General features: G+C 36.4%; 1 long non-coding RNA gene across 2 annotated transcripts; it reads right to left on the reverse strand.

Annotated features, from left to right (window-relative positions):
• Positions 1 to 1,806: 1,806 nt before the first annotated feature.
• On the reverse strand, positions 1,807 to 21,906 carry LOC135222249 (uncharacterized). Of its 2 annotated transcripts, XR_010316244.1 has the most exons (6): positions 21,766 to 21,906; positions 14,645 to 14,747; positions 14,350 to 14,479; positions 10,668 to 10,775; positions 2,779 to 2,906; positions 1,807 to 2,458 (listed from the first exon to the last, which is right to left on the reverse strand). It is a non-coding gene; the product is annotated as an uncharacterized LOC135222249 (long non-coding RNA). The 2 variants fall into 2 exon arrangements; XR_010316243.1 differs by lacking the exons at positions 14,350 to 14,479; positions 14,645 to 14,747.
• Between the last annotated feature and the right edge of the window lie 1,136 nt (positions 21,907 to 23,042).

Here is a 23,042-nt window from a genome sequence, read left to right on the forward strand (position 1 = left end):
AGAAAAGACTGGCCTATAACCATCGTTTTCTTGACTGTAAAGTATATAGTCATTGTCATAATCTTAGAATGCGTTAAAATATGATATACAGGTGATGAAAAGTGTCGAACACTAAGACAAAGTAAGCTGTAACACTTGTGAGAGGTGTATACAAAAGCTAATTGTGCAAGAAACTATTTTCCTTTCACCTGCATAGAACTGTGTTACCGAATACCTGTGATCAGTAAAGTTTGAATGGAATATTTTCATTAAAATTCAGTAAGAAACCTTTCAAAAGCACTAAATGGGTGTTAGTGATTATCATACAAATGCACAACCTTTTCCAAGCTCTAAAGGCCTGTCCACACGGCCCAGCTTTGCTCGACGAACTTTGTTCGACGTGACGTCAGAACCGGAGGAACTGCGGCAAAGTTCTGACTTTTCTCGCTGTTTCTCCACTTCTGACGTCACATCGGACCAAGTTCGTCGACCAAAGCTCGACCGTGTGGACGGGGCCCAAGTGAACTCAAGTGTTAAGTAAGAATGCTACTGCTTCAAATGAACTCAAGTGTTAGTTACGACGTATTCTATAGTTCAGAAAGACTTAAGAGTTGAAATATTGAGTGTTGAAATATAGTTACCAGTTACTAATCAGAACATCTGTGAAGTAATGTTATTTATTGCTTTCAGAAACTTGTCCACAGCTGTCATGAGAGGTTCTCAAGAGGCTGATTTCGGGAGTTTTGGTGAGCCTAAGGCTCCGTCCACACGGTCGAACTTAGCCCGACAGACTTTGTTCGATGTGACGTCAGAAGCGGGAAAAGTCAGAAACCTTATCCTCTGTTTCTCCGCTTCTGACGTCACATCGAACAAAGTCTGTCGGTCAAAGTTCGACCGTGTGGACGGGGCTTAAGAATACTTTCAGGGGAAAAAAATTGTCAATTATTGGAAGACGTTCTTGAAAGCGGCATAATATCATACACAAATATATCTATTCAGTTGATGACTTTTCATTCACAGGTGAGTTTAGACTCGTTTTGGCAGGATTTTATATTAGGGAAGGGAGCTAGTTTCAGCAGACTTCCAGATAACGATTTTTTAGCAAGCAATGTACAAAGCAGCAAAATAGTTTCTAGATTGTATGCAAGCAATATGTAAAACAGTTAAGATCATGTATGCTCTTTGCATCAGCTAAGCATGAGTGGTCAAATAAAGCTATGCAATTTTTAATATGAAATAACCATAATCAATTTATGATTCATATAGTTCTTGGCGTAAGGAATTTAGATTTTGTTCTGTTTCTGGTAGGATTGATGAGAAATATTTTGTAGATTGATAGTATAGTCAAGATAGAAATTTTCAGTAATATCCGGGATAAGTAATTATATCTGGGCCTCACTACCATTTTCTAGGAAAGACCGGTTACACTTTCTGATTTCAGAATAACACACCACCACCAATGAGAAAGGACCCCAGAGGTGTGAAAAGAGGTTGCCAGGAAGATTTCTTCAACTTTATGGAACTTCAAAAAACCAGGGTAGTAAAATAGTGTTATTGTTAAAAACCAGGGTAGTTAAATACACAGTTATTACTGACTATTGGTGCTGTTAGCTGTTTAAGCAGCTCAAGACATCGCAGCAAGCAATTTTGGACCCAACGATCGAGAGGCGCCTTTATGAAAGTAGTGTGCAAATTTTCAGTGCACTGTGAATGGTGTGTGCATTCAACTTGTGCACAGAGAGGTATATGTCTGTAATATATATTTGTTCAACAGGACAGTTAAAAAAAACAGTAATAGCAAATTTGTAAGGGACCATGATTAAGCAATGCATTAACAATTTTTATTTATATAAACCAATAACTATATTAAGCAATTTTATGCATATATTAAAAATAAACATTAAAAGATATCTATATAAAGCAATAAACATTAAATGATATCTATATAAAGCAATTAAATTTTATACATTTGAAAAATTTTAAATTTATATAGTTTATTTTATCTTAACTAAATCAAATATGCATTATATTTATTACAACACCTCACCGTATAATTATTACAACACCATCCATCACTTAAAATCTAATTTCTCTTTACAGGTTTTGACTGTTGCATGCTGGGAACACTTGGCAAGTTTGTGTAAAACCCCCACACAAACTCGGCAGGCTTTTGTTACAAGTTTGCATACACCTCACGATGAAATTCTATTTGTAAATATACTAAGATATACTTATTACATTTGTTCGCAATAAATAAATATCCATAAAGTAACTTTAACAGCTTAAGAAGGAAGATTAAAAAATGGCCTGGAAATCACTTTTAAACTGCCATTGAAGAATACTACTTTCCCTGTTACTTCAACAAACTGATGTAACAGCATTGTTGTTAGGCTGTCCACCAAGGTCAGTAGACAGCCATATATTGTCGGGCTGTTACCAGTGCCTTCATCTCCTCTGCCACTTCTGCGGCAACGAGAAACTGAAAGGGAAAAAAAAAAAAAAATCAAAACGCAGTCCAAAATGTTCAGTCCAAAATGTTAAGACATGCACTTTAAAGATTAAGCGCTTAAAGCTTTAAGAGGAAAAAAAAGCTTTAGCGCTGAAATGAAAAAAAAACGAATAAAAAGGCTTGCCGAGAGTATAATTATAGTAGTAAGTGGTAAAATAAAATTGTAAAATTTTTTGTGGTGAAATTTCAAAATTACAATGAAACCAAAACGGCCAAAAACTATATAGTAGTGAAATGAAACCACACACTAATGGCCCAAACAACTGTATTTATGGCCTATATATATTTACCTGGGTTACATTTGCATTCTGGATGCTAGATGTGTTGCAGTAAGGTAGACACCAAGAAACAAGCTTGGGCAGGGCTGGGGAGTTTTTGAGGCAATATTTGCTTTGATATCTTAAGCTCCTGTTCTGACCTGAAAAACAAAGTAAGTGTTAGATCAACAACAAGACATTTTACACTCGGTTTACTAAGCATCTAAAAGGGAAGACGGTGTAATTTTTTTCAGTAAAATCTGAAAATAGTGTACATACTGTATTTCACTTTTAAAGTATTCTTCTTCAAATGTATACCACAACTGCTGCTTTTTTTTTTTAATATTACAAATGGCTTCCCGACCAAAAATTAAGAAAGGTCTTTTTTATAAGAAAATTTTAGATAGGCTTTTTGTCTTTTTTATTCATATACATAGAAAAAGCCTGAAATAGAACACGACAGTAGACATTTTAATGTTCCTCATTAAAAAACATTCATTCCAAAATTAGTTTACATCTTGCACTTTTTTAAAAGTTTATATACAAAAAATATTACACACCTTTATGAATATATGAAATATAAAAACACAGGCCTTTAGCTTTTTAAGTATAGAAGTAATATAGGTTTTTGAATATCGAAAATATAATAGAAAAGACAATCCTTTTTGAACATATAATTCAACAGACAGGCCTTTTTCAGTATAGACAACGTACAGGCCTTTTTCAATATACAAAATATATAACATACTGGCCGCCTATTTGTATATAGAAAAATGCAATATCAGACACACGTTTGAGTATAGGATATAATATGACAGCCTTTTTTTAATTGACAAAAAAATAATACTAACAGCGCTCTTTTACCTTCTAAAAGATAAGAGATTATATGCGTGTTGCAGTTTTAGCAGTGAAATCATAATGCATTACACACTTAAAAAATATTTCATTCATAATATGAACGGTATCGTACTGCAGAACACACCTGAAAAGTATGTCATTTATAATATATGAACAGTAAACTTCATACACTAAGGTAAAAATTTTTATACGGTGTGGTAAAATATTTATATAGTGTTATAACGAAAAAATTGTGTGAATCAAAGCCTAATCAGATTAACTTGCTGATTTTTGGATTATTTGGTCGAAATCGAGAGTGTGTGTGTGTTTAGGCATACTGCAAGCACTTGGGGGCAACTATGGGCCATTTAACGCCTAAAATCAAACATTAATTTAGCTAAGGTTCACAAAAGATAAAAAAAAAAAATTTCCCCCAAAATATATATACTACTATACGTTTACTAATTTAACTAAAATTCATTAAAACTAAGATAAAAACGTTTAAAAAAATGTCTTATAATACGAATTAAATCTAAAATCTGTTAAAAAAGTGATATTCTGAAATAAAAGTTAATTTTCTTTAAAAACAGCATTAGTTTACTGATACGTATTACAATTGTCAAGTACCTTACTCATGGACCTGCCATAGAGTGAGGTAACTCTCCTTTCTCGAGTAAAAAGTGGGCAGTCCGTTAGCAAGTATATATATGCGTAGCATGCGTATGTCCTCTATAAGTAGCCTAGTTTTAAAATAATGCTAGCCCTCCGATCTGGATGATCTGACGGCTACAATCTCTTAACAACTTCATGTTACCGATTACGTTTTCCAACCCAATTTTCCACTTCCTACTTAGATAAGTATCAGGTAAGAAAAATTTGCTTAAAATCAGAGTATGGGAGGTTTATGAGTGCCTGATTATGTAATCTTATCGATTCTTTAGGCCCCGTCCACACGGTCGAGCTTTGGTAGACAAACTGTGTCCGATGTGACGTCAGAAGCGGAGAAACTGCGAGAAAAGTCAGAACTTTGCCGCGGTTTCTCCGCTTCTGACGTCATATCGAACAAAGTTAGTCGAGCAAAGCTCGGTCGTTTGGACAGGGCCTTAGCTGCCTTATCGGTTCTCTTTCCCACTTATACCCACATGAGCAGGTACCTGACAAACGTTAACCCTGATTCTCTTGCTGAAGTAGAGGAGGACCAGCTATTCCTGTACTCCTGGTACAAGTGTTTCAATAAGGATAAAAGACTACTCGAGTCAGAATATATGATAAACCTTTCGTTATCCTTTCCTTTATTAAAAACATATCTAACAGCTTCAAGAAGGGTGTGAATATCGAGCAGGAAGGGGGTAATTTCCTTCCACTGCTACACAGCCAACACCATCCTCCGACTTCTAAGTCATCAGTAAATATTGTTCTTCCCTCTGTGTTGGAGGGAATGCCGAAGAAATAACATTTTACTTTCCTCGCTGGAAGTATGTTTCTTCCCTCCAACAACTGGGCATATATCTATAGGTGATTTGCACAAGGTGGAGATTTAGGGAAAGCACCTGTGCTACTGGTGATGTCGATATGTCAACATCTCTACTTTCTCTTTCAAGTCTTACCTCCGGAGGTTTGTATAGTCGGTATCTATTTGCTGCCCGATCTACCTTTGGGCTTTCACGTAATTATAATTTGGATTGCTCAGAGGTTGAGGATTTGGATATGTACCTTAAGCTTAGTTCTTCCCTGTGGATTGAAAAGGGGGCTGAACCCAAGTCTACAGGAGAACTTAGTGCTGTTAGTTTTACAAGAAGATCCATGGATTTGACAGGCATAATCCATCTTGCTTAAGCATAAAGATACATAAAACTTTAGCAGAGTTTTTCGGTCTGCTTCCCAATCGAAATATATCACCTTCAATTATTTAGTGATCATTTAACTCTGTTGGTGAGGTCATTTATGTGTACCAAAGGTATGTTTCTTATCAAATGTCACCTTAAGAAACTTAACTTCATCTTCATATGGTAAGATAGGTCTTTTAAGAAGAGGGTTGTTATATTCTCACGTTTTTTTAGTTCGTGTGAATCTGATTGCTTTAGTTTTTTGATGTGATAACTTTGAGGCTGCATTAATTGCAGTCTGAACCTTCCTGCAGGCTTGTACAATAGTAGATCCCCTGCGGTAGATAGCAAAGTCATCTACAAATAATGAATCTTTGACCACATTTGGTAGGTGGTCCATCAGACTATAGATTACTTTCACAAACAAGGGACCCCTTTTTGTATATAACAAGAGGAGAATGCAGATCCAATGCGAACTTTTAGGTAACGATCTGATATAGAATCCTCAATGAAATAACACATATTGCATCCAATACCCCAAGAAGCCAACTGCTTCTGCATACCATCCCCCTAAATGGTATCACAAGCTTTCTTCATATCAAAGACGACTCCAACGACTTGATTCTGGATGGGAAAAGCGTTTTGGATCTCCCTTCTATTCTTTCTGAATCCAAATTGCCTTTTGGATAAACGCTGTTTTGTAAATACCAGACTGATCTGCTATTCACCATCCTTTCAAACAGAATACAAACACAGGTTGTGAGAGATGTAGGCCTGTAACTTTGCGTTAGTTCTAGGTTCTTACAAGGCTTAAGACTGGAGACTGCAACTGACATCTTCCAAGACTTTGGAGAGGTATGAAGTTTCCAAAGATCAATAAGAGTATCCAAGAAGAAGCGCCCACTGGTCTCTGGAAGATGCTTTAACATTTCATACCAAATATTATCCTCTCCAAGGGACGTTGGCGATGAGTTAGCCAAAGCATTTAGCATCTCCTCCATGTTGAAAGGCATATTGAAAGCCTCTGTATTATTGGATTGAGGTGGAACTATCGATGTAGCCTTTCTTATTTGCTGAAATTTAGGAAAGTTCTGTGTTACACTAGATACTTTGGCAAGGTGCTTGCCAAACACCTCTGCCACTTCTTTAGAATCAGATATATAACTATTCTCTACCTTTAGTATACTAGGTAAGGGTTCTGGAATGTATTTGCCTTGCAATTTCCAGATCTTATTCCAGCTTTGGTTAGATAGCGTTTTTGCATACTCTTCCGAGATGTACTTTATCCATGGGTGTTTTTCAGTCTTTTTTATAGATCTTTTCTGCTTTGCACAGGCTCTAGTATACGCTACTTTGTTTGCCTCACAGGGCGATTTTGAATATCTATGAAAGCATGCTTTAGGAATTTGCCTAGCAACTGGAGATTTCTTATTCCGCCAAGGGACAGATGGACACCATGTCAAACATGCAGTTCTTGTTATACATTTCTCTGAACTATCTACTACCATTTCAGTAAAGTGCTCATAAACTTGAATTGGAGAAGGGAAGTCCTTGGAATTCTTTTCAATATGTTAATCTTTCATAAGAACTTCAATCTGCTTCATCTATTTTTCACACTGGGAGGCATGAGGATAGAGTATTAAGAATACATATCAGATGTATGGGACAATGGTCACTGCCATATAGGTTCTTATTTACTGGTCACTGGTGCAACAGCCGAAGGAAATATAGTTAAATCTATGGCCGAGGAGTAATTATGGTATAAGTCATATATTGTGGGTGATCCATTGCTCAATAAAACTATATCGTTCCTGCCAAGTAACTGCTTAATATGTTAACCCATCTATCACATACATTATCCCCCCAGAGAGTAGGTTTTGCAGTAAAATCACCCATCAATATGAATGGGGTGGCAGTTGGTCAATTAGGTTTTGAAGGTCAGAGATATGTACGTAATTGCCTGCCGTTACCAATCATATCATATATAGGTGATCTTCCAATCTAGGCTGCAGATATTGAGACAGCAGAGCGATTTTTTTTACCAATATAAAATTTTACAGCACAACCCTGTAGTATTGTGTCAAGTTGGATGATGCTGCATTTTACAGATTTATGGATAAGAAAACCGGTGCCTCCTTGAGCTCCTTCTCCTGGTTGAGGAGGAAATCTGTAGAAATTATAGTTTAAACCAGGGTTATATAATTATTCCCCAATTTTTGTTTCTTGGGGCATAATATCTTTGCCTCTGAATCCTTGATTATTGTTTTGATTTGTTCAGCACGCGAAATAATACCAAGGCAGTTCCACTGTAAAATTGACAGTATCTATATTTAAGTTTTTTAGAATCCTTTACCTTGATAGATTTGTTTCCTTGGAATATTGAATTTATGAATGGTCTTTAGCATGAGGATGTTTGTTTGTATGGTGTTTTTACGTTGCATGGAACCAGTGGTTATTCAGCAATGGGACCAATGGCTTTACGTGACTTCCGAACCACGTCGAGAGTAAACATCTCTCACTCCTCTATGGAATGGCCAAGAATCGAACTCGCTACCACCGAGGTGGGACGTCAAGACCATAGCAACCACGCCACTGAGGCGCCTAGGATGAGGATGGATCTCAGTTATTTATTTATTTATTTTTTAAATCAAAATGCTGGATTCCTTTGGTCTCACTGAAGTACCAGTACATTTCCCGTTAAGTTCAGGGTAACCATCATTTTTATTTTGGCTGTGAGGAGATGGAGGAAAGGAGAAAGATGAAATTCTCTCTCTCTCTCTCTCTCTCTCTCTTCCGTACTTTATTTTTGTCGAATTCCTTTTCTTGGAGCAGATAATCTATTTGCGATCCTTCGTCTATTGTGGGAGATGGTAAATGTATGGGTAGATTTTCTTGACCAGCTGGTGCCTTATCCACCCTAGTGGTGACTTACCTACTTCAGGGGACTGTGCTCTTGCATAGCCAGGCTGAGCACCTGACCCAGAGGACTGTGCTCTTGCATAGCCTGGCTGAGCACCTTACCCAGAGGAATGGGCTTCTACCACAGGGGATGGAGCTTCTTCATTGATTGGATCCCTTGTGTTATTAAGGGATAAAGGATTGAAGAGCTCTAGCATAGCTCCAAGAGATTCCCATTTGTCAGTTTGCCTCTGCTCAGTATTTGCTTGATTGCTCCTTGCTCAAGTTTAAATTCTTCACATTTTTTTAACATTGGATTTATGATCCAAGTGACAATTAAAACCATGTTCAGGGGTTGAACAATTTATACAAACTCGAGGGTTTTTACATACTCTTGATGAGTGACCAAACCCGAAGCAGTTAAAGCACTGCTTAGGTTTTGGGTTGAAGGGTCATATACTATTCTATTTTTAAATGTGACATGAGATGGTACATTTGAGTCATCGAATGTCAAAATGATCATGTTTGACTAGATATCTATTTTTACCTTCCATACTGATGGTGGGCTCATTTCTAAGATTTCTTCTTCTGAGAATTCATATAGGTCTTTGTCAAAGATTACCCCTCTCCCATAGCTGAAGTTCATGTGGGGTCTAATCTCTTTTAGCATTTCATTATCTTAAACTTGCATCAAACTCAACTTCTGTGCCTGGGTCTTTAATTTCTCATGAATTTTTCTTTTACCAAATCACGATATCTAACCACTCTTTATGATTCCTACTTTTCTTTAGGGATATCTACTGAATTTATAATAGTTTTATTTGTCCTCCTTTGCTGTTACTATCAGCCACATGGTTGGTTTGGGAGACCTTGCTGAAATGTTCTTCTGTTGGCTTTGATGCCTCACTACAGCCAATTAGAGGGTACATAGACATCCATATTTCTAGGAGTTTTATCAGTCAAACTTCCTTTTTGGTAGCTTGGCCTATTTCTAGCGTCTTATTATTGCAGCTGCTTTTGAAAGCATCTTCATGCTTTTTAAAAGTAGCTTAAGCTTCCCACTTAGCTTTTATTTCAAGATAGTTCATTCTAATTTCCGTTAGTGGACCAAACGGTACTCAGATTAGTAGAGATGGTTTCATAATCACATTTGACTGGTAGATCCTCAATATGCAATGCTCTCAAATCTTTCACATACATTGATTTGATATTCCTGCGCAGGTCGTCAACTGTGCCGGGATGGTTCCATCAAAGGACCCAGGGGTACTCGAATTTTTATTTTGACTTGTCATAAAGATTTGAGAGGAAGAAGAAGAAGAAAAAAAAATGTAACCTAGAAACCTTAAAAAGGACGATAACAGCCTTTCATGGAATTTATTCTTCCATCAATGACACATGTGAGAATCGACTCCCAAATGTCCTCGGCCCTATCCTACCCCATAGGGGATGGCACAACACATTTAGTGGAGCCCAAGTGTAAGCCAAACCCGCTTCCTAGGACCAAGGTTATTACAAGAATACAGTCATCTCAACCCTAATCACATTACGTAAATGGATAAAGCGGATAGAATGCCGAGAGTCCTATCTCAATAACCAGATACACCTGGAATCAGAGGCCCAGCCCTGAAGAATAGTTCAGCCCCTTCACTATCAATTTGACAATTCTCAGGTCAAAACATTATCGGGTAGATGATGGTCCTACAACAGTTCCTACTATTTAGCTTAGGATATAAACCCAGTCCCAGCATTGATTTCTTTTCCTGTTTATCATGTCAAATGAATCTTAGCAGAGGTAAAAAAAAAATATTCCAAATCAATATTTAATGATATATAGGACTCTTGAGTTTGAACCGAGGAACAAATTCTTGGGGTTCACGAGCCCCATCACTAAGTCAAGATGGTCCCAAGAGTATATACATACATACATACATACATACATACATACATACATACATACATACATACATACACATATATATGTATATATATATATATCTATATATATAATATATATATATATATAGTATAGAGAGAGAAGAGAAGAGAGATAGAGAGAGAGAGAGAGAGAGAGAGAGAGAGAGAGAGAGAGAGAGAATTGTAATGCTAATACACACATACAGTGAGAGAGAGAGAGAGAGAGAGAGAGAGAGAGAGAGAGAGAGAGAGAGAGAGAGAGAGAGCGAGCCAAAAATGGTTATGAATGAAATAAAAACAAAGTGTTTGATTGTAGATATTGGTATATATGTTGCAGTATAGCGGGACTTACTAAGTCTTGTGCATTAGTCAATGTATTGATATATAAGCTGATGTAATCATAAATCCAGATATTGGTAGATATGTTGCAGTAAAGGCGGCACTTACTAGGTCTTGTGTATTAGTTGATGTATTGGTATATAAGCTGATGTAATCCTAAATCCTCATACATTCCTTTGGCCTTCGTGTTGTGATGCTTTTTCCAAATAAATTTATCTGAAAAGAAAAATCTGAGTGAGATTACAGTTTATCATTTTAACATTATTTTGTTAACCTAAATAAAAACTATATAAAATTAGAAATAAATATGCAATTAAAAATATTTGAAATATATATACGGTATGGCCTTGGGGTGGGTTATAATTATAGAAAATTTATTCTAAAATGCAATTGTTTTAAGAAGGGTAAATATGTCTAAAATTAGTGTTATAATTAGTAAAAATTTTATGTATAAAATGTAATGGTTATACTTATAGAAAATTTATTTAAAATTTAATTGTTTTGAATTAGGGAAAACATACTTAAAATTTGAATGTTATATTTATCGAAATTTTTTAAAAAATTTCTTAAAAATTAAATATTTAATTTGGAAAAGTAATTCAAAATTAAGGGTTATACTTACAGAAAATATATTTTATAGAAAACTTATCCAAAATGCAATAATTTTAGATTAGGAAAAATATATCTTAAATGAAAGGTTATAATTAGTGAACATTTATCTAGAAAACTATTGAAATTAGGAAAAATTGATTTAAAATGCAATGCTTATAATGAGACAAATTCAAAAGTAAGGAGTAATAACTATGGAAAATTTACTGAAAAGTAACTTGTTTTTTAATCATGCAACATTTATGTAATATGCAACTGTTTTCAATGGGCAAAATTTATTTGAAAAAATGAAAGGGTCAAAATTTGGAAGAGTTTACTTGACAGCCGTGTCACTTACTGTTAGGCTAAGTCAATTTATGTTAAATTAGTCACCCAATTGTTGAGTTAGATGAATTTAAGTTAAATTAAGTACAGTGGTACCTCGTTTGTCGAACGTTTCATGTGTTGAACTTTCCGTTTTTCGAACAAAATTTTCGGGAAAATTTTGTATCGTTTGTCGAACAAATGCTCGTACTTCGAACTGACTGATTATCTAGTTTATACTTGTATTAGACGGCCTACTGGGTCTTACAAGTTAAACTGTACTAATTTATCTTTTCATTTACAATACATAGTTTAATGATAACAATATTCGACAAAATACATTAAAGTATAAAGCATTTAATATAAAATAGCTTTCAATATAACATCTAGCATAAAAGATGTATAAAATCGTACGTAACCGCGGTGACGTCACGCCCAGCTGACTTGAGACTGAACGAGGGAGCGCTGATATGTTGAGGAGAGAAGGGGATGAGAGAGTTAAAAATTACTGTATGTATGTGAAAGCAATAACAATTCACATAAAAGGGAATTTCTCAATTAATTTAACGTAATGATAAGGTATGAAAACAATCAAATGCAATAACAAAAAAGTCTTAATCGAGCCAGTGTCCAGTGCGCCGAGCGAGACGGTCTAGTTAAACAATATTAACAAAATAGTAAATGAAAGAACAAAGGTAACTTGAGGTAGCGTTTATATTTTCTTAGGAATAATGAATGAATGATTTTAAGTTACCGTGGTTCGTGGTATTGTTGAGGAGAGAAGAAGAGGCGGTAAAATCTTTACTATAATATGCACGTAAAAGCAGTACCAATTTACATAAAAAATAAAATGTTATTTCACAATAAATTGAGCGTAATGATTAAATATGAAAACAATCAAAGCCAGTGCTCGGTGTGCCGAGTGAGACGGTCTAGTTGAACCAAGGTCTAGAGAATATAAGGTCTTGTCCTGCTCAGCTGAAACTGGGATACAGGATTAAACGGCTAGGTGCGTGACGCCACAATAACCGCAGTCAGGCCCCTTAACCTATAGTAATCCTGCCTTTACTTTCTCTTTTTTTATTTTTCTAAATACTCTAAGCTATTCGATAATTAATTAATAGTCAGATGTAGGTTCTTCATTCTACTATGCTAAGAAGAATAATCATAAGAGAGATTAGAAAATTTTCGCCAAAAAACATTGAAATTATAGAAAACCTACCTTTGCTTTCTTCTTTTTATCCGTTATTAAATACTATTATCTGTTTCCGAAGAAAAATGATAGAATAAAAACTATATTTTAATATATTAAATAATCATGAGCGAGTTCTTTAGAACATTCTAAACAATAATATAAATATATGTCTAAATTACACATTTAACAGATCTCCATAAAATAACATTTTGCACATCTGTAGCTATGTCACTTTTTTTTAATCTATGCACCGCTACCCTGGAACTATTAATGTGTCTGTTCAAATTTCGTATTCTAAAAACTGTATGGTATGGAACAAAATATTTCGACTTCTGAAGTTATTTGGATGTGACTGCTAATTATATCCGCTGATTTAATTATCGCTCCTTTTAAGGCTGTTAAAACATTTTCCCACATGGTGAGAATCAAACATCTTATCCATACATTTCAAATTATCAAGAAACACTAGGTTTCATTAGTTTCCCTTCACTAAAGCTTATGGTACCAATCTTTGTGTCATCTTCCTTTGTTACTTTTGCTCCTAAATGTTCCAGTTGTGGAAACTTGCGAGTAATGAACCCGCCAACATATGGCATCTTCCCATGTTTGTTCTTCAACTTCCTGGTCTTTGAAGTCATCACTTTGATTATCCTTATTAAATACCGGTAAGCAAAATAAAATTGCTGATATACTGGGTTCTTTCTGAAGAGAATTTCCTTCGTCTTCGAGTGATGCGTCTTGCGGATGTTACATTTTCACTGTTGCAGTTTTAAACGTTGCTCTTTGAGCTTACAAGTGAGCTGTCTTTTCCTAAAAGGTGGGCTCTGAGACGATGTTTAAATGCAACTGGTGATGGGTGCTGATCGTACGCTCCCATTTGACTTTTGCAAACAAAGAAGTGGCCAAACCCAGCCTGATTTAGTCTGAAATTTAGAGTAAACGTCATACCAAGTTTTTATTTTGCCATTTTCAGCCAGTTAAGACAAAGGATAAAGGATTGTACTTTTCTTTACTTTCATTTCTCTAGCGGTTCTATTCATGTCTTGAAAGATTTTGTCTTGCAATTACAGGTTTAGTCACGTAAGCATTTCTTGATGATTTTCTATCTGTTAACAGTCGAAAATAAAACGGATCAAACTATCTATCAACAAGCCGAATGAAATGACTTGTAATTTTCCAGCCCTTCTCTTCAAAAACCCTTGGCTGTCGAAGTGATCAAAAGATTTATAAGTACTTTTGGACAGCAGTTGCACGGCAAGTTTAACTTTCATTCGTTGCATACCTATAGTAACATTGATATGTTTTTCAGAAAGTTTATAAGCTGTCCGAAGATCACTTCATTCCTCTTTATTAGCTCTATAACTGGACCATTGTGAGCGTACGTACTACATACGGTTGTCTTAAAGTGTTCCTTTACCCCTCCCCTTATGTTTCATGAAAATGGTCTGGTAACACAGCAATAAAGCCTTTTTGTCTTGTAACGACAGATGTGAATGGACGAGATATTGGATGCCAATGTTCATATTTTCTAATCACTACTGTAGACAATGTGTTAATAATATTAATGATATAAGAATAATAGTTTACATTACCAGTGAATTAAGTTGTTCAATATATAGAAAAATTGTATAATAACAGAATAATAAATAGCAATGGTGAAAATCATATTCAGTGCTTACTAACCATAATCGTCAACCTTTGTTCCATTCAGGTGGAGCTGCTGCGGCCATTTGCTGGGATCATACTTTTGTCCATGGTAGGTCATTATTTAGTGTCAATTTCACATCCTCACCAATATTGCTCTCTTCGTGGACTTCGACACAGCGATATAAGTGAGGGTGTGAAAAAAAAGTTATTGAAGTCAAACTAACTTTCAAATATCTCGTTCAATATTTAAAATTTCCCTCCACATGTGCCCTAAGAAAACATCAAGAAGAAATCATCAATTGTATTTTCATTTTTATGAAAGTAAACTCACGATGATCACTCGCAGAATAGAGGTTCATACGAGTTCATGACAGCTATGGTGGTATTTCGAGAATTCATCGGTTGTTGAAGACCCACTTGACAATGGAATTACCCTGTGTAATGAAATTAAGTGCTTTGTAAGGTATTTCACAATTAATACCGAATATTTATATGTATACAATTAGCAACTTGACCTTGCAACCAGATGCACCTTAAATGGCTAGATACATAGAAATAAGAGCTGGATTGAATTGCTTTTGCTTTCAGTATTCGTCAGGTTTTGATTTAATTTCTTTACATTTAACTTAAATGGCTAAATCTCTCCCCTCATTTGAGCTGGTCCTTGGTCATAATCATTGCTAAAAAGAAAAGCACCCATGCTTTTTGTAATTATATAATTGAGTTTTCTTTATTAAAATCAGCTGGTTTCATAAATGAATTTATAGCACCTATCTAAAAACTATGTAGTAATACACAAATATCATGTTCAGTGCTTTTCACAACCATAATTTCGTATTAGCCTTTGTTATAGGACTCGAGCAATACAGATTGATTGAAGCTACATGTTCCTATTTTTTTTGGTCAAATTTCCTTTCTCATAAAATTCCTTACATTGAAAAAAGAAACCCACAAGATTACTGAGTATAAACTGTTTAATTGTGAGTATTAATATAGTATTTTACTAAAACTTGAGTACTTTCAGGCCTTAACTGTGGCCCATTCTCAATGAATATGGATAATTACTAGAGAGAAAAATTAGTCTACACGAATGTAGATAACTACTTACTGGAGGCACCATTGAAGTCTCCAACAGGAGACTCCAATGCTTCTCTCCAGTAAGTAGTTATCTGTGACCTGGAGACTTCAATGCTGCCTCCACTAAGTAGTTATCTGGGTCCTGGAGACTTCAATGTTGCCTCCAGTAAGTAGTTATCTGTGACCTGGAGACTTCAATGCTGCCTCCACTAAGTAGTTATCTGTGACCTGGAGACTTCAATGCTGCCTCCACTAAAGTAGTTTATCTGTGACCCTGGAGACTTCAATGCTGCCTCCACTAAGTAGTTATCTGTGACCTGGAGACTTCAATGCTGCCTCCACTAAGTAGTTATCTGTGTCCTGGAGACTTCAATGCTGCCTCCACTAAGTAGTTATCTGGGTCCTGGAGACTTCAATGCTGCTTCCACTAAGTAGTTATCTGGGTCCTGGAGACTTCAATGCTGCCTCCACTAAGTAGTTATCTGGGTCCTGGAGACTTCAATGCTGCCTCCACTAAGTAGTTATCTGGGTCCTGGAGACGTCAATGCTGCTTCCACTAAGTAGTATCTGGGTCTTGGAGACTTTCCAATGCTGCCTCCACTTAAGTAGTTATCTGGGTCCTGGGGGGGGGGGGGGGGGGGGGGGGGGGGGGGGGGGGGGGAGACGTCAATGCTGCTTCCACTAAGTAGTTATCTGGGTCCTGGAGACTTCAATGCTGCCTCAAGTAAGTAGTTATCTGTGTCCTGGAGACTTCAAATGCTGCCTCCACTTAATAGTATCTGGGTCCTGGAGGACTCAATTCTACCTCCACTAAGTATTATCTGGGTCCTGGAGACTTCAATGCTACCTCCACTAAGTAGTTATCTGGGTCCTGGAGACTTCAATGCTACCTCCACTAAGTAGTTATCTGGGTCCTGGAGACTTCAATGCTGCTTCCATCAAGTAGTTATCTGGGTCCTGGAGACTTCAATGCTGCCTCTACTAAGTAGTTATCTGGGTCCTGGAGACTTCAATGCTGCTTCCATCAAGTAGTTATCTGGGTCCTGGAGACTTCAATGCTGCCTCCACTAAGTAGTTATCTGGGTCCTGGAGACTTCAATGCTGCCTCAAGTAAGTAGTTATCTGTGTCCTGGAGACTTCAATGCTGCCTCCACTAAGTAGTTATCTGTGTCCTGGAGACTTCAATGCTGCCTCCACTAAGTAGTTATCTGGTCCTGAGACTTCAATGCTGCCTCCACTACGTAATAGTTATCTGGGTCCTGGAGACATTCATGCTGCTCCACTATGTATTTTAATACTGTGTCTGGAGACTTCAATGCTGCCCTCTAAGTAGTTATCTGTGTCCTGGAGACTTCAATGCTCCTCCACTAAGTATTTTATCTGGGTCCTGGGACTCAATGACTTAACTACACTAAGGAGTTATCGGGTCCTGGAGACTCTTTCAATGCTGCTTCTACTAAGTAGTTATCTGCGGCCCTGGAGACTTCAATGCTGCTCAAGTAGTCAGTTATCTCGTTGTCATGGAGAATTCAATGCTACCTCCAACTAAGTAGTTATCTGGGTCCTGGAGACTTCAATAGACTTAATTGCGCCTTCACTAAAGTAGTTATCTGGGTCCTGAGACTTCAATGCTGCCTCCACAAGTAGTTATCTGGGTCCTCGGAGGACTTCAATGCTGCTCCAACTAAGTAGTTACTGGGTCCGGGAGACTTCAATGCTGCCTCCACAAGTGTTATCTGTGTCTGGAGACTCAATTGCTGCCTCCACTAAGTAGTATCTGGGTCCTCGCGAGACTTCAATGAGCGTCACTAGTAGTATCTGGGCCTGGAGGACTTCACTGTGCCTCACAAAGTAGTTATCTGGGGTCTGGAGATTCAATGCTGCCTCCAATAAGAGTTATCTGGGTCATGGAGGACTCAAGCTGCATACATTAAGTAGTTATCTGGGCCTGGGGAGGACTTCAATGCTGCCTCACTAAGTAGTTAATCTGTGTCCTGGAGACTTCAATGCGGGCCTCCACTTAGTAGTTATCTGGGTCCTGGAGACTTTTCCAATGCTGCCTTCCCACCTAAGTAAGTTATCTGGGTCCTGGAGACTTTCAATGGCTGCCCTCCAATTTAAGTAGTTATTCGGGTCCTGGAGGACTCAATGCTGGCCTCCACTAAGTAGTTATTCTAAGGTCCTGGAAGACTTCAATGCTGCCCCAAAGTAAGTAGGTATCGGGTCCTGGAGACTTCAATGCTGCCCTCCAATAAGTGTTATCTGGGTACTGGAGACTTCAATGCTGCCTCCACTAAGTAGTTATCTGGGTCCTGGAGACTTCAATGCTGCCTCCACCTAAGTAAGTTATTCTGTGTCCTGGAGACGTCAATGCTGCTCCACTTAGTAGGTTCATCTGGGTCCTGGAGGACTTCAATGCTTGCCTTCCACCTAAGTAGTTAATCTGGGTCCTGGAGACTTCAATAGCTGCATCCCCCACTAAGTAGTTATCTGGGTTTCCTGGAGGACTTCAATGCTGCCTCACTAAGTAGTATTCTAAGTCTGGATAATCAATTGCGGACTCAAGTAAGTAGGTATTCCTGGGTACTGGAAGCCTCAATGCTTACCTCCACTAAGGTAGTTATCTGTGTCCTGGAGACTTCAATTCTGCCTTCCAACTAAGTAGTTAATCTGGGTCCTGGAGACCTCCAATGACTGCTTCATTAAGTAGTTATCTGGGTCCTGGAGACTTCAATGGTGCCTCCACTAAGTAGTTATCTGGGTCCTGGAGACTTCAATGCTGCTTCTAGTGAGTAGTTATCTGTGACCTGGAGACTTCAATGCTGCCTCCACTAAGTAGTTATCTGTGACCTGGAGACTAAAATGCTGCCTGCACTAAGTAGTTACCTGGGTTCTGGAGACTACAATGCTGCCTGCACTAAGTAGTTATCTGTGACCTGGAGACTTCAATGCTGCCTCAAGTAAGTAGTTATCTGGGTCCTGGAGACTTCAATGCTGCCTCCACTAAGTAGTTATCTGGGTCCTGGAGACTCCAATGCTTCTCTCCAGTAAGTAGTTATCTGGGTCCTGGAGACTTCAATGCTGCCTCCACTAAGTAGTTATCTGTGTCCTGGAGACTTCAATGCTGCCTCCACTAAGCAGTTATCTGTGACCTGGAGTCTTCAATGCTTCTCTCCAGTAAGTAGTTATCCATATTCTGGGAGACTCCAATGCCTTCTCTAGTAAGTAGTTATCTGTGTCCTGGAGACTTCAATGCCATCTCTAGTAAGTAGTTATCTGTGTCCTGGAGACTTCAATGCTGTCTCCAGCAAGTAGTTATCGGTGTCCCTGAGACTTCAATGCAGGTGACCCTAGCGCCTACCCTGCAGTAGTCACCGTGGGTCCCACGTGCAATGCCTGAAGCTACGTCAGGTGACATTCTTTGAACATTTCAAAACTGGAGTGGGCTACGGCGCCCTAGTGGGCGGAGCTTAGAGCCCGGACGACCTGTCACCGTACGTCCACGATTTTACGTATGTTTTACATTACATTTATGGTTTACTGACGTAAGCTGTTGCCAACTACCAATTTCCGCTCATGCGTGGGTGTGCGTGCGTTGATACAAGAATGTGTGACCTTAGCATTAGGCGAGGTTGAGTTGACGTCATGCTCTCGACCTGGCAGAAGCTTATTTTTGGTCAGGGCTGACAAGAACTCCTATACTCTTTGGACCTTGAGTTGAACAATATTAACAAAATAGTAAATGAAAGAACAAAGCTTTTCACAATAAAACTTAGCACAAATGATTAACAAAATCATTCGTCATTGCGGTGATACACAGCTAACTTGATGTAGAGGGAGGTAGCGTTTATATTTTTTAGGAATAATGAATGAATGATTTTAAGTTATCGTGGTTCGTGGTTGAGGAGAGAAGAAGAGAGTAAAATCTTTACTATAATACGTACCAATTAACATAAAAAATCATATTTCACAATAAATTTAACAATGATAAAACATGAGAACAACAATGTAAAAAAAAACAACGCTTGCTCGAGTCAGTGTTCAGTGCGCTGAGAGAGAGAGAGAAAAATTATTTTATTTCTCTTTCCTTTTCTTGCATTCTTGACTTATTACTTATTTGTTTGTAAAATCCTCGTGTTAGTTTTAAAAGTCTGCCGTTTGCCAACAGTAAGTTGATGTATCATGGCATTATTAATCTATTTCGTGCACTTAAGAACCAAGTGTAAACACGCTGATTACTCTCTCTCTCTCTGACACAATAGGACATACAAACACACTATCGATTCATTTAATTATCTTTGTACCTAATGTGAATAAAATGTATTTTGTTATCAACCTTTGCATACTGCAATCAATTCGGTTTGCTCAAAAGGGTTCCTGTCTCTTCTCCATCCCCCAGCCGGCAGGCGCCATTTTTACCAAACAGTTCGTAAATCATACACAGAAATAATAAAATTGAGAAAATTTTACTTCATATAACGTACTGTTTCATTACTTGACACTCTTGATTTAACTTTTGAACTTATTAATTATTTCTTATGGGGATATTTGTTTCTTTTTTCGAATAAATCATACTTTGAACAGCCTTCTAGAACGGATTAAGTTCGAAATACGAGGTACTACTGTACCTTAGGTAAGATAGCGTAAGTTATTCTATATTATTCACCAAGGGTTAGACTAGGTAAGGCTTGGATATGCTACATCAGGCTACCAAAGTCTCCTGTTGTTAGGCCAAGTAAATTTTGGGTTAAATTAGTCACCCTTTTTTTGAGTTAGGGAAGTTAAAGCGAGTTAAGCACCTAGGAGTAGCAAGGATAGGTTAGACTGTGTTAGTCACCTGGGGATAGATTAGATGAGGCTAGGTTAGGCTAAGTTAATATGGGATGAACATAATTCATAGGATGTATTAACACTTGAAGTAAGGCTATGTAAAATAAGGCCATATTACTAACACCTTATGTTAGGCTATGCAAGTCCAAGGATGTGTTAGTAACCCCCAGTTAGGCTAGTCAAGGTTAGACTGTAAGGCTATCAAAATGCTTTTTTTCCTACATTTCATAGTGTAATTAACACATGGACTACTGAGGGTTAATTGCTATGAATTTTGGACCAATAATTAACCATACTTAAAGTCATAAATTCTCATAGTTAATAACATTAATACGGGACCAATTTAATAACCACACTTATTCAAGACCTATATTAATCTAGTTAAATTTAATTAGACCAATTCACTAATTACCCTTACTTAAAGGCTAAATTAATCAAGTTAATAACATTAATATTGGGCCAACTTAATAACCACACTTATTTAAGGCCTAAACTAATTTAGCTAGACTATGGCAGTTGCGGTTTTTCTATGCAGTTTTACCCCTGAACAAGAATTTTAAGTAATATTTATTCGGACGACTATAATTAGGGACCAGGGGCTCGCACTAAACACGGCAAAATACATTTGACGCCCCAATTCCTGGTGGCTTTCGTATTCGCGGGGACGAATGATGTGGAATGCTTATATAAAAATACCAATGACATTAATTTTGGACCAATTTAATAACTATACTTAAGGCCTCAATTCATTTAGTTAACATTAATTTTGGATCAGTTTAATAACCACACTTATTTAAGGCCTAGATTAATTTAGTTAATAACATTATTATTGGACCAATATAATTACCACACTAATTTAAGGCCTAAATCAATTTAGTTAATAACACTAATTTTGGACCAATCTAATAACCATACTTATTTAAGGCCTAAATTCATTTAGTTAATAACATTGATTTTGGACCAGTTTAATAACCACACTTTCTGAGGGCCTAAATTAATTTAGTTAATAACATTAATTTTGTACCAATTGAATAACCACTTCTATTTAAGACCTAAATTCATCTGGTTAATTAACATTAATAGTGGATCAATTTAATAACCAAACATAGTTAAGTGCTAAATTCAAGGTTAAGTGGACCAATAAATAACCTAACTGATATTTAAGGCCTAAATTAATTTAACTTTTCACATTACCTTTAGTTGATAACTTTAATATTGAATAAATCAATAACCACAAGGTCTAAATGTATTCAGTTAACAACATTAGCTTTAGTCAAGGCCTAAATTCATTTAGTTAATAACATTAATTTCGGTTGATAACATGAATATTGGACCAATAACTAAAAAAAACGTGAGGGCCACATTCAATTATTTAATAAGATTCGTTTTACCCCATAATTGATAACTCTAGTTAAGAGCAGTCATATTGGGCCGATAATTTACCCACTTAAGTAAGGCCCAAATTCAGTCAGTTAATAACATTCACTTTACTTTCATGATTCCACATCAAATTATAACAATTTAACATAATTAACCTCTACTCACCTTAAAATTACATTTCACCAACACTTCATAATGTAATTAAACTTACTGTTAATTAGTTAACTTGCAAATATATTAAAAAAGTCGATTATTTTCTATAGAAACTTGTCTCAAAGTTTTTGTTGGTCCGCCATCTTCCATGAACTCTCGAGTTTGGTTAGTTATAGACAATTGCCTGTAATGCCATCTGTTGAGTGAGTTTTTAAATTCAGAAAATTTACTCAATTTTACCATTTGTAAAATTTGTCATTATTATTATTATTATTAACAACAACAACAACAACAACAACAACAACAACAACAACAACAACAACAATAATAATAATAATAATAAATAATAATAATAATCATAATAATAATAATAATAATAATAATAATAATATATAATAGATTATTAGAAAATCCCTGAAAAGGAACCTGGAATAACTAATGCCGAAGTGATGGACTTATAAAACGGCAGGATGCAACCCATATATATATATTATATATATATATATATATATATATATATATATATATATATATTATATATATATATATATATAACAGTCTGTCAATTTACTGATTACTTTAGTTTTCGTGACTGTTAACGCTGCTTTTTACTGATTTTGTATCTTTCTTTCAGTTTTAGCGAGATGTTAATTTTTTATACACACTAAGGTTCTTTTTTTTCGAATTCCCATGATGCTTTTTTCCTAAGCGTAATTGTATTTTCAGAAGCAGTGTTGGTCCCTTCTGAAGAACCCCTATTTTAGTTGTTGGAAGGCACTACCCCTACATATATATATATATATATATATATATATATATATATATATATATATATATATATATATATAGATATTATATATATATATGATTCACATCGATAACGAACTTTATTAGGTCAGTCTATATACCGTCTTGGCTTGTTACCCGGGAGACTTAAGTTGCGGTCCGATGTGGGTAAAGAATTCATATATATATATTTATTCCCACATACTCGGGCTTCACACACATTCAGTTGTCCTTCCGTTGGATCTTGATAAAAATGGACATCAACAATAGGTGGGGGAGGGAGTAGGGGGAATGGCTTCCTACAACTAAAATAGGGGTACCAGTGTTTCAGAAGGGACCAACTACTTCTGAAAATACAATTACGCTTAGGAAAAAAGCATCATGGAAATTTGAAAAAAAGAACCTGGTGTGTATAAAAAATTAAGATTTTTCTTAAACTGCAAAATGCAGCGTTAACAGTCACGAAAACTAAAGTAATCAGTAAATTGACAGACTGGTTTCCG

This window comes from Macrobrachium nipponense, chromosome 3, assembly GCF_015104395.2.
Source record: "Macrobrachium nipponense isolate FS-2020 chromosome 3, ASM1510439v2, whole genome shotgun sequence".
In the NCBI taxonomy this organism is placed as follows: Eukaryota; Metazoa; Arthropoda; class Malacostraca; order Decapoda; family Palaemonidae; genus Macrobrachium; species Macrobrachium nipponense.